Source organism: Equus przewalskii, chromosome 5 (genome assembly GCF_037783145.1).
Source record: "Equus przewalskii isolate Varuska chromosome 5, EquPr2, whole genome shotgun sequence".
NCBI classification, from domain to species: domain Eukaryota; kingdom Metazoa; phylum Chordata; class Mammalia; order Perissodactyla; family Equidae; genus Equus; species Equus przewalskii.
The window spans coordinates 1,330,121-1,343,681 of record NC_091835.1 but is presented as its reverse complement, the minus strand read 5'-3'; positions in this window follow the sequence as shown (position 1 = coordinate 1,343,681).

The window sequence follows — 13,561 nt, the reverse complement described above, 5'->3', positions numbered from 1 at the left end:
TCCCCTTACTTGGCTGCTCTAACTGAAACCTGGCTCTGCCTTGAGGACACTGCCCCTACGTGGTGGTGGTGTTCCCTCTATACTCTTCACATTACTGTCTTTGAAGGTGGGTAGGTGCTCTTCTTGCTTCTTCAGTCTCCTTAGAACCCCACCCATCTGCCTGAACCATTCACCTCCTTATGACCATAATCCAGACTCCTAAAAGAGCAGGAATGAGCATCACTCCTTCTTATTTCATGAAACTTAAGACGCTGATTCACTGACACTCTCACAAACACTACTCGCGTCATAACTGGTATTTCCATTTCCATGTACTCACACAGAAAAGCTTCCAGGCTGCTGGGTTCTTAATTCCTTGACTTGTTCCTTGCACTGCTCCTCATTGATAGCATCTTCTGTTTGCTCCTGCAAATACAACCAGAAATCATCTTTGACCTTTTTTTTCCACTCTCACTATCCTGTCAACTTGTTGGACATCTACCTCACCTCCACGTAGCTCATGTGCCTCACAGGTTGCTTCCTGGGGTGGGAGGCAGGAGAAAGTCATGATTCATTGAGCCAGACTGCTCACCCCTGGCCACAGTGATTGGCTCAGAGATAGGAACATGATTCGCATGGCCCAATAAACATAAGGAGACATTTGTGGGAAAAGCATCTTTTTTAATCATCTGAGAGAACTCCCTGAAAAAATTCTTAATCTTTTTCTGGACAATGTGGTATAAAGATTGGCCATTTGGAACTGCTGCAGCCTGTTCTGTTATGCTATACACTTCTGGATCAAACCATACCTGAAGTTAGGTGAGCAAATAGACTCCATTCTCTGTTTTGCCGATGCACTAAGCCGAGGAATGGTCTGGGCACAGCAGAGGTCAGAATTACTAAAATAAATAAATGAGCAAAGCTTTGATTGGCTGAGACACACCAGTAAATTTTTGGAAGAGGTCCATTTATGTCTTGAACCATGCATTGGTAAATTTGATAAGAAACAGATATATGATATTTTTTTAAGTGGTACTCCCTTCAAAAAGCTCATGACCACTTGAAAACTCTGTGTTAACCACTGGGGGGGGGGGGGGTGGTTTGTTACAGTGCTATCCTAACTAGTATACGCTTGTAAACACTGGTAAGAAGTCTGGATTCAATTCCTTATACAACAGGACAAAGCCATAGGAAGGTAAAAAAAAAAACCAAGTAAGTGATATAAGCATCTTTCTAACTTTTCTCAGATACACTCTAAAAAAATTCAGTCTCAAGGAAAAGTTTCTCACTGAAAACTGGGCCCTAATATATAGACAAATGTATTTTAAAAGACTTTATTCACATAAACTGACTATAGCTCTCACTGTATATGATTTCCTTATGTATGATGGATCTCTCTTGCATTTTATTTTAATTTTTCCCTGATAATCATTTAAGGTACTAACTGATTCAGAAACACAGCTAAAGCAACTTTCAGGTACTCTTTATTTTTGTAACTTGACTTAATAATTGTATTTCACTTAAATAATTGTAATTGCTCTGGCTTTTTATTTAAAGTAGGTCCTCACACTTTCTGTGGCTTTTACCTTGGGCCAGCTTTATGGGTGTACAAACTGTGCAGTCACACAGGCCACAGGCTTCACAGGGCCCTGTGCTGGGTTAATGATCTTTGGTTGCTACTTTCAAATCTTTAATAATTTTTGAACAAGAGGATCCATATTTTCCTTTGCCCTGGGCATCGCAAATTATGTAGTGAATTCTGCTCCTATCTCATCACCATTATATACACACAGACACACACACTTAGCAAGACTCTTCTTGCCCAAACTTTAGTCAAGCCTCTCTGAGCTATCTTTTCAACTAAGCCTCCGCTCCCCTCTCCCTCTTCTGTCTCTGGCCTGCTCATCATCCCAGTCTTAGGAAAGGATCCTGCTGTCAGCTTAGAAAGAATTCTCCAGCCTTGAGATCCGATCAAGTTTTTCATTTCCCACCTCCAATGTCGAAGTCCTTGGCCTGTCTTTACCAAGAATCCTCCTACCCTTGATGTCTCTGCACAGTAATTTTTCATCCACTGACCCCCTCTCTCTGCTCCTTGGCTATAAATGCCAAGCTGTCTTTGCTGTTTTTGAAGTTGGGCCTGATCTCTCTCTCCTATTGCAGCAGTCTTGAATAAAGGCTTCTTTATCATTTAACAAGTGTCAGAATATTTTTTCTTTAACAACACACACTTTTACTCCATTACACACATTCTTGAATAATATGAAAAATAGCTAAGGTTCAATAGGTTTACTCTTATTATGTGCTAGACATTCTACTTTGCACTTTATATACATTATCTTATTTAATTTTTATAACAACCTTGTGAGGGAAAGATTTTTCTTATTCCTGTTTAAAGGTGGGGCAGGGAGAGATTAAGTAATTTTTTACCCAAATTTGCCCAACTTTCAAGAAATTTGACTAGGATTTGTATTAAGGGATTCTAACTTTTAACCGCCATATTATACTAGAGAAGATCGTTAAAGTAGATTTCAGATTCTGCGTTGAAAAGGATGAGAGGGAGGAAAACACTCTACTTGGTTCTGCCTCCTGGTACAAAGAAGCATCACTGTTTCAGATCAGAACCACATCTCATAGTCCATGTGAGTATTAAAAGCCACAGATAACAACGACCTTTCCTGAGTGAAATATGTGGATATGTGCTCAGTAAGAGAAACAAATTTCTTTCAAATTATACTCTGCTAATATTCTACAAGACAGTTATGGAAACTAAAATAAATGCACAATATTCCCCTTAATCTCCTTAAATATCAAATTTTGACTCATCCAGTTGTTTAACATTCATAACATAATGTTATAGGAGTTGGGGATGAATTATTAATCAGAATCTGAAAAAGATTCATAATTACATATTTATAAAAGTGATCCCTATCTTTGGTTTGCTAACTGAGAAAAGGCAGCTGAATCTCTGCTAGAAGGAGCCAGCTGCTAGCTCTTTTCATGGCAGCAAGGAACAATTGCAGAGGCAACGTCTTTTAAATATGCTTAAAGTGCACATTTAAAAAATACTTTGGTATTTCTAAAAAATAGACTAAGACATACGAATGCACTATGGTGTTACTAATATCAACTCATTAGTAAGAGCAAATGCTATTTATCCACTACAAAAAGGGTTAATTTCTGCCAATGTCTTCAGTTGATTGGCCTTCACACAAGGGGTGTTTTACTCCTCATTTTGGGCTGAGGCAAGACAAACTACTCTCCAGTTAGAAACAGATGATCCTTTCCCCTGGCTCTGTCACCTTCTACTTTAGGATACTCTTTTCAAATCACCGCTCCACCCTCTCCTTACTTTCAGGGGATGAACCACACTTATTCTGGCAATGACTCATTTCACTTGCAGCTTAATTATATACAAGTCCCAATGAGTTTCATTTTCCTACACTATAGGATAGAAACAAAAAATTCTCATTGCATTTATCTTCAAACTATTCGTGGTACCTTTCCTTGATCAGATTTGTCCTCTTTGGGGGTTATTTCTTTTCAGTTTTGATTGCATTTTTCCCGTTCACAACAAATCACATCCAAGTTATTTTCAGTTTCCCTAATATACCAGGTCTCTCCTACCTCTGTGCCCCTAATCTCCCCCTGTTTGGATCATCTTGCAAACAAATCCATGCTTCCAAAATAATTTCCCTGCCTTCCCTGCTCCCATTCTCTCCCGACAAACACAGTCTGGACCAGCACCTCTCATAAGTGTCCCTTTATTATGGTTCTGATCACACCACGTTGCATAATATCTGCGTGTTTTCCTGACTGGGTCTTCGATCTCAGTTCTGTAGGGGAGAAAAATAATTTTCTCTCTATCCTCCTGAGTTCTTGGCTGAGATGCCTGTAATCAAACACAGATTAACAAGAGATAAACAGAAGTTTATCAACATGTATACTTCATGTATACATGGAGAACTCAGGGAAAAATGAGTAACCCAATGAGCTGTCTTTAGAATTTAGGCTTAAACACCATCTTAATAGAGAAAGGAATAAGGCCTTAAAAGGGAAATGTAGGCCTCTTAGGGGAGAGTAAATGATTCTTCAGAAAGATGAATGGGCCCGTGGAAGACCAGATGGAGGGTATGATAGTTTGTGACAGTTTGTCTGGGTGTGGTGTGACTTCTAGCCTCCTCTCCTGTGACAAGTGTCCATCTTCCCTGGGGAGGGGACTGATAACGATTGAGTTCCTTTTGGAAGATCTGTCTTTAGGCAGAGAAGGGGAGTTCAGAGAAAGCCCCTCCCTGCATTTGCTGTTTTTCAAGTGCCTTCAGCTCAAGATAATCAGTATATCAAAGCAGTATAATTTGGTATGGCTTGTCCTGAACTCCTACGGTCACAGCGTGGGGCAGCATATTCTGCCGCCCTTCGGTTCCTATTACAATCTAACACGTAGCAATAAGTGTTTAAGAGTGTTGAAGAAACTATAAATTTTCGGGAGCTTTTCGGGTTACTATTAGGGTTTGTGTGAGAGACTTTCTCATCCGCACAGTGGATGAAGTCACTACGCCGTGTTAGCACACACTGTTGCATAAGGGAACTCCCAAGGATCATTTGGAGAATCTTTCAACAGCTGAGCAACAACATTCCCAGCCTTTGTTCTGGTTGCACATTCTACTGGTGTCAGTCAGATGGGGCCAAAACTATTGGGACTTCTGGACAAGCTTTATACTTAGCATTTGAAAAAACTTCCCTAATAGCTTGTTTTCTGAGTCTGTGCTTCATTTTACAAAGGAGAGATGCAGGAAAAAAGTGCCAACAAATTTAGTTCCCAAATGAGTTTGTTATACGGAATTTGCGTACTATAGTTTGACTCTTAATTGGGTCTTTCCTTGGAATAATTTAAGGTAACTTACAAATCATTTACTTATAACACCAATCATCTAATAAAAACACTGCCTGATGATTCCTTTAGGAAAGAGGACATTCCGGGAGGCTGGCACTTACCCTTCATCCCTGGAAAATGACCCATGTAATTCCTGCCCATTAACCACATCTCTGGGACTAAGTATGCTGAACCTCTGCTCTTCATAATATCCCTCACATGACGGCATGTGGGTTACCCTCATGCTCTGAACTTCATCTGGGCCTCCTGGAAATACTGAGTATTTATGGATTCACTAACAAAGATTTAAAAAAAAACTTTTTTGGCAACAAGTAATTTTGTTAACTGTAACTTTCAATGCTTTGAGTGTGTACGTGAAATAATATAAGGTTCAGATATATACTAAATTCTGTATAAAGTAAAAATATTTGATAAGAATAAATATTAAATCTTCATTATTTGCTTACATAAAACACCACATTTTCACAATAACAAAATGACATTGGAGCTTTTGTGCATTATGCCGTTCTGCATCTCCTTGTGCACGTTCTTTCAGAATTCTTTGCTCATAGGGCTGATATTGCATTATGCAAAAAATGACCAAACATATTTGCAGAGGTTTAGAGTATATGGTGTGGCGAAAATACAGGCCACAAAGCATTCTCAAAATTCTCTCTATGAGACCTGGGAAGGAGGCTCCTCAAAAATAAAAACCAGGAGCCAGCCCCATGGCACAGCGGTTAAGTTCACATATTCTGCTTCGGAGGTGCACAGGTTCGGTTCCCGGGTGCGGACATATGCACCGCTTGTCAAGCCATGCTGTGGCAGGCATCCCACATATAAAGTAGAGGGAGATGGGCACGGATGTTACCTCAGGGCCAGTCTTCCTCAGCAAAAAGAGGAAGATTGGCAGCATATGTTAGCTGAGGGCTAACCTTCCTCAAAAAAAAAATTTTTTTTAATAAATAATTACAATAAACAAATAAATAAAAACCAGCACCTTCCAGAAAAGGTGAAACTGGCGTCACATGAGAGATTCACGCAAACTTCCAATCAGAAGTAAGACATCGTATATATTAAGATTCAGAATAAATAGAAGTGGCTCCAAATACAAGCCTCAAAACTAAAGTTTCAAGGACAGATGTTTTAAATTGCAGGTGCTAATTTTCTTTCTAACTGGTTCTCATAAGGGCAACTGTGGATCTCACAATGAGCATCAACAGGGCTCGGTGTATTTAATGATTCCCTGCAACGCCAAGAGGACGGCTAGGAGGGCATACGTTTGAAGGAATATTTCAACACAAAAGCTAAATATTCAGATGAAACATGCTGCTGCTTGGAAAACAGATTAAAGCAGGCTGAATATTTCACACACAAAAAAACCCCACAACTTTCATTAAAGAATTATTATTTCTCTTTCATATTCATTTAAAATTTGGAACATCATGTATTTATTGTAAGTATTCTGAGTTGTGAAATGTGTTGACAAATCAGTTCATTCACTTTATTTAAACGACCTAATAATCTGTCATTTGTATTTTACAAAACGGAAAGGGAATTTAATTTAACGTCTCGCCAGTTTAACCACTGAGCTAGATTCTTTTATATGCCAGTAATTTTGATAATATTTGCTCATAGAAAACAAATACAAAGCTTGTCCTTGCAGGATCTATAAACTCATTTGTATGAACAATCACCCACAGATTATGACTGTGATGCAGCCTCACAGATTCCTGGAGCATAAAACTGAACAGAGAAATTAAATAAATTACAACAGCGCAAGTCAAACTGAGCAAATCTCTCTTCTCACTGGATTTTACATTAACTTCCACAAGGTCGTTTGATTTACCCTGAGGTTGCCAGGATTACCCAAACAGCAACTACTAAATTCCCGGCCTTGTTCAGCGAAATTAGTTATTTAAGCTGCCACTCTCAGGACATGCATTTGACTTTGAGTTAAAATAGTCCCTTAAGAAAACTGCGGAATGACCCAACCTGGCTGACCCCCTGGAGGAGGAGAGACGGCGACAGTTCCTGCTGCAGGAATGACTTACGTTTCTATGTGTAAAGCACACGGACACACCTCCAATGTTCTTGCCAGACGTCATGTTCTAAGTTTTTGGTTATAAAAAGAAAATCATTATAGCCCAAAGGATTCCTTTAAATATGATCCAACGCTAGGTGCCTGCTGTGTTGTACCCTAAGAAAGAGATGTATGTGTTTTATATACAATATGCTACAGTTCAAAGTCAGAGCTTTGATCCCTTTGGAGTTTCTCCCATCCCTTATATGCACTGTAGTTAAGGAAAAGGATTATCTGAGAGTAATTTTTATCGCAACAAGATCTGAAATCTTGTTCGTCTTTTGCCTCTAATACTGTTCCAACACAAAACAATTCTTAACAAGCAGCAGAGCCTCTCTTCTCTCTACTGACGAACCCATCACCCAGAAATCAGAACAATTTGCAGCCCTTCTTTTATTTGAGCCTCCTGAGAATTTTGCTAAACATGAAATAAGTTTTTTGGTTACTTTTACTTTCTAGCTCATCCACTTTCAGTGTGAGCTTTTGGTAATTACTAATCAGATCAGAAAGTGGGTAAGACTGACACCCAAGGCTTATTTTCTTTTACAAAGTGATTCTCAAACTACATTTTGTCTTAAGATTTCTAATCACTTCTCCACATGGATTGGCTTCTCCATGAAGTTTATTCACACTGACGTGAACAGCGGGGTGGTACCAAATGATCTTATTTGCCAGTTTATAGCAACTATTGTCACCAAATTTCATGAAGTTCTTACTTTAGCCCAAGAAGTTTCTGCCACAACTAAATAAAGCAGTGTTAAACTGGCCAGTGTGCATGCTAAAAGTAGCTTCCCCTTGTTATTAACAGGCATAGACAAGATCAAGCTCTCAAGAAATAAACAGTATTTAAAAAATAAAAATACAACAAACCAAAAGTTGTAATTAATTTAATCAGAAAAAAATCCTTTTAAGCCCTCTTTTCATTTCATTCATTCATTCAATAATTCATTCATTCAATAAATCTTTACTGAGTACCTACTTTGGATCATCTTATAGGTGCTGGGGACAGAGGAAAAGAAGCAGTCACAACCTGTGCTTTCTTAGAACTTATATCTTAGCAAAAAAGGATAGAATAAACTGACTAAATAAATAAAATGTGTAATATTTAGCTGTTGATCAGTGCCATGGCATAAAATAAAGCAGGGAAGTAGGGCGCTGAAGAGGTGAGAGGGGATAAGGCAGGTTGCAAGGGAAGGACCCACTGATAGGGGGCATGTGAGCAAATATTGAACAGAAATGAAGGAACGAGCCACGTGCACATCCAGGGAACAGTCCAAGCAAAGAGGACAGATGTGTGTTTAGAGCCAAGTGAGCCAGAGTAAGAGGATTAGGAGCTGGAGATGAGGAGAGAGCAACAGACTGGTGCAGGTCAGGGACATGGAGGAGCACGGTCATGCACAGCTCCAGCGCCTGGCCAGCCAGGGTAGGCTCTCTGGGTTTACTCTCAGTGGGGAGACATTAAAGGGTTTTGAGCAAAGGAACTCCATGACCTGGCTTAGGTGTCACTATGGCGCTGTGATGAGAAAACAGTTTGGAAGGACAACAGCAGGACAGAGAAGCCTTCCTACCATCCAGGACTGTCAGGCAGAATTTTTCATCCATCTTTCTCTAATGAAGATTCTGAGCATCTGTTTCCTCACGTGGCAAAAACAAAAGTGTACCTGTCGCATCTTCCAAAGAGAATCTCCTCCACAAATACCAAGGCAACCTCCTCTATGTTAAGAGTCATTCTATCAACACAAGCAAGGCTCCCTCTGTGCTTGAATGCTTTGAGAGAGCTTCTTAATTGCATCTAATTAAAGAGCATGTAAACAGTCTTAATTTGAGATGTCTATGTGAGGATGGATATTAATTATTTAATATTAAATTTTAAAACTCTCCTTCATCAGTGGAATTTTTTCTCATATGAAAAGTTGATGACATCCTCTGGACTAGACATATGGTGAGATATTTTACAACCAAGAAAATATAAGCAATTTAAATCTGACACATCCTTAGAATTCTATAATATTGGTATCAAATGTTATATACCTTAAAATTCAGAATTATGGAAGAAAATAATTTGAAAATACCTTTGTGTTTCAGGCAGTTTTCTTTAATTTACAAAACAAATCACTATAGGATTCCATTAACAAGAGAGCTCCCATAGTGAATTATTAATGTATTGATGTCAACATATTTACGGAAATGGAATTATACTTTAAAAATTGAGATTTCTGTCTTGGGTTACTAGGACTCATTAGCGGGTTTCCTGGAGTAGGGAAAATCCCTGAAATTATATGCAAAATTCTGTGTGTGTGTGTGTGTGTGTGTATGTGTGTGTGTGTGTAATATGAATTTTTCTGAAGTGTGGTCATAGATTCCACCAGAGTTTCAAAGAGAATCTTTACTCAATAAATTAAGAACTATGGTACAGTCAGTATGAAAGAATGATTGCAGTGACAAGAAAAATAAGAGTTCAGACAAATATTTTAATATTTAGTCAGAAAGACTTCTTTAGCGTCTTCTAAGAGCAGAGTACTGCGGTTCTCACAAAGAACCTAAGGCAAGACCTAATTCCTCTAAAGCTTTTATTCTTCTCTAAAAGATAAATAAAATTTACACAAAACAGTTCAGAGAAAAGGCCAGGGAGTTATCTGAGCAAGGATCAGAAACCGAATCACACTGAATTACGTGAAAGGGAATTTATTATTAGGAATCAGGAGGACTGCACTGACCCCAGAAGTATGCCCCGCTGGCATGGAAACTGAGATGCTCTTTCTTGCCTTCCCTCTCTCTTCTACTCTGCACTGTATCTGATCTGCTCTTTTGCCTGCCACCTCTCTCTAACAGGCTCCTAATTTTTGCTTCTCCAAACATTGGATTATGTCTGGCTTTGGATTGCCATGATGCTCATGCTGAATTCCCAATTCACTCAACTTCTAGGTCTCCAGGCTTAACAAGATCTGATTCAGCCTCTGATTCTCTTAAGAATATGTCAATTCTTTAGAGAAACAGAATTTGACATCCTCAGCTTAGATTCTGAATCCATCCTTGGTCCAAGAAGAGATAGCACCATCTGGTATAAGCCTGGACACCAGGGCCCCTCCTTCAGTAAGGGCAATTAACTACATCCAAAGATGGTTACATAGTATAGGCTGGCAGCCAAACCCACCTGTCTATCTCAGCAGTCTGTGACTAAGTGTCCAAACCAATCAGCGTTAACTTTTACCTTTAATTTCTAAAGCACCTAGGATATAATTGGGACTCACTAAATATTAGTGCTTTCACCACCTCCATCAGTTTCATATACACTCTCACTAAATGCAAGGACTTACAAGGTCTCCCCTTGTCCTGAACAGCCAAAGGGATGACAATAAACATAAGCCTTCTTCCTGTCCTCAGGAACCTTTAAAATACATTACAGTATAAAATAGTATGTGATAAATGCCAAATTGGTCATCCATACAGGAACGCTATATCTAGAATAATTGACACCTGAGGCAGATCATTTTCAACACACTCCTCCTCTATTTGACAAAATTATTTTCAGTAATAAGCTTCAAATTAACCGTTTTATAGTAACAAATCCTTTAATAAACACCGTGTTTTACAAAGAAGTTAATCTGGAGAACTCCTGGTATATTTGTAATTGATCAGAAATGTTCAAGTTTCATTGAGCAAAGTTCTTGTTGCTACATATTCCTTCATTTAAAACATAGATTTGAAATAAACTACGAAAGCACAGTGATTGTAATGTGGAATAGAAAAAAGAACTTTAGTTACTTCAAATCTGTCAGTCTGTCATGCTGGAGGGTTTGTTTGTGTTTCACATTAAAACAGTAAAATAGAATGGCTAAGTGAACACTTAAAAATCAGGCCCAGTGAAATCTGAATCATCTGAAAACCTCTTTATTCTTGAAATAAACATGTGTATCTAAGTCTGCATGTCTTGAGCCAACTGTAGTTACATAAAATTATTATTTTAATTAAATTATTATTAAAAATCAAAAGTACCTAGGCCAATTGTTTAGAACTTAGACCAAGAAAAGAGTTTTTTAGGAAGGAGTATTTTATCATTGTCATTGTTTAGAATTGTCAACCTATGGCAATACTGAAAAGTACACTGAGTTTACTCTGTGTTGTTATCGTTTTTATATTCTCGATAGGCCATACCCCCAGGGTAGACTCCTCCTGTTCCCAGTGCTCTGTCTTGATATGTGACGTCAGAGAGCAAGTGCCCTGGCCATGGAGTGAAACAAGACTTTAATGCCAGTATTTAGGACATAAACACCACTAGCCAAGTTTTTAAAACAGTTGTTGGTTTAACAGCTTAACATTTTATTGGGATTCCTGAGAACTGTGCTGCCATAAAAGGCTGGGCGGTATGGTAAGGAACTCCTCATGTTCTCCCTCTCAGTTGCATCTCTTCCTCTGCGATGCCCATTCTCAGGCAGACTCACCTCTCCAGGTGCAAAGGTGTCTGCAATGCCCCCCGTCCTCCTCCTATCCTCTAAGCAGACCCAGTAGAAAGAAGATGTTTTTTCTCGCTGTCACTCTAACTCTTTCTGTGCCATATGCCCATCCCAAACCAATCACTGATCCCAGGGATATGCAGTGACTGGGTAAGGTTGGTGATTATGTCCACCTTGGAGCCAAGAGTCAGTTAACTGCATTCTAACAATAAGAATGACAGTGAGAAATAGTGCTTCGATTATTGGAGAAAAAAGGAGAAGTTTCAGGACAAAAATATAATATTGAATGCACTACCTTAGGCAAGTCTGGCAGTTTTGTATGATGGTTGTAATTACCCTGTGCCAGTTTCCATGCTTCTCTGTGAAATAGGAATAGCAATACATACTTCACAGTGTGTGGTAAGTATTAAGCGAGAAAGTGTATGTAAAAAAATGAATACAGTACTTAGCGTGTATTAAATAAAGCAATTATTAATAGTAACTTTTGATGAGTGCTTACTATGGGGAAAACTAAGTCTTTACATAGATTACATCATGTTCACATTATCTTCACAATTACACCAACATGGTTATATTTATGTGTCAATTTGCCTAGGCTATGATGCCAAGTTATTTGGCATCAATCTAGATGTTGCTATGAAGGTATTTTTTAGATGTGATTAACATTTAAACCAATAGATTTGAATAAAGCAGATAACCCTTCATAATATGAGTGAGCCTCATCCAATTAGCTGAAGGCTTTAAAATACTGAGTTCCATCAAAGAGAAAGAAATTGTGCTGCCAGACTACTTTTGGGCTCAAGACCACAACCTCAACTCTTGCTAGAATTTCCAGCACTTCTGGCCTGCCCTGTAAACATCAGACTTCCCAACCCCTACAATCATTTGAGCCAAGTCCTTAAAATCTCTGGATAGATAGATGGATAGATAGATAGATAGACAGATAGAGAGATATTGAAAGATTTATATCTTATTGATTCTGTTTCTCTGGAGAATTCTAACTATAATACAGATTTGGGGCTGAGAGTAGCTCTAGAGAAACAGAATCTTAAAAATGAGTTTTCTGAATTGGTTCTGGGATTTCTGGAATTGGTTTTCTAATCGATTATATTTAAAGGCACTAATGGCTATTTCCAGTGGGAAAAAGAGCACTGATAGTCCATAGTGTGTTGTGGCAATAGAGAGATGGAAAACATCACCAGTGAATATTCCTAATCAAATACTGATAAAGAGGCAAGGTTCTGGGTGACCGTGTATTTGATACCTTAGAACATTTTTCCAAACTAATGAGTATAGTGAGATTGGCTGATTCCTCCTAATCGTGCTAGACAAATTGGGGAGAGAGAAGGATGAGCTCAGGGATTCAAATTCCCAGCTCAAGCACCATATAAATGATCTGCAAGTTTCTATGTCTGCCCTGAAAAGAAGAAAAAAAAAATCCTTATCTCCTATTGCTGTAGGACTGGGTTTGCAGAAAACTAAACCCAGAACCTCCTGTGAATGGCTGAATTAAAACACGGAATGAATTCCCAACCTCACAGGGTGTCTGATGTTAAAATGAGAGCACGGACTGGGAAGGAATGGGACCCTGAAAATTAGAATGGGGACATATGGAAGGATCCTAATGAAGCTGGTGACATTGAACCCCTCAATTTTGTGGAGGCTCCTTTGGCAGAAGGAGCAGCATTCAAAAACCCACCTGAGGTGATTAACCCTGTTTTGTCTGAGGAAACTGAAATGGCCTCCCCTAAGGAAATGCCTTGCGAGACATTGCAAGTTCACCTCAGAGCCCACTCCCACCACCTCTCTTTGCTTCTAGACCTAAACTAGACTCTAGTTCCAGCAGGCCCAAAAAGGTTATACACAAATAGTGACCCAGGGGAAGGTTGAGCTTGTTTTCAATTTATGCAGACAGAAATCTGGGGAATATGTGTGGGAATGGATATTAATGGGGTAAGATAGTAGTGGAAGGAACATAAAGTTGCATCAGGCTGAATTTACTGACATGGGCCTACTAAGCAAAGATTCTGAATTTAATGTTGCAGTCTGGCAGGTGAGAAAGGGTTCTAACAGTTTGCTTGGTTGGTTAGCTGAAACATGACCAAAACGTGACCTACAATAAAAAGATGAAATGTCAAAACTGCCTTGATATACTGGAGAGGAAGGGGTCAAAAG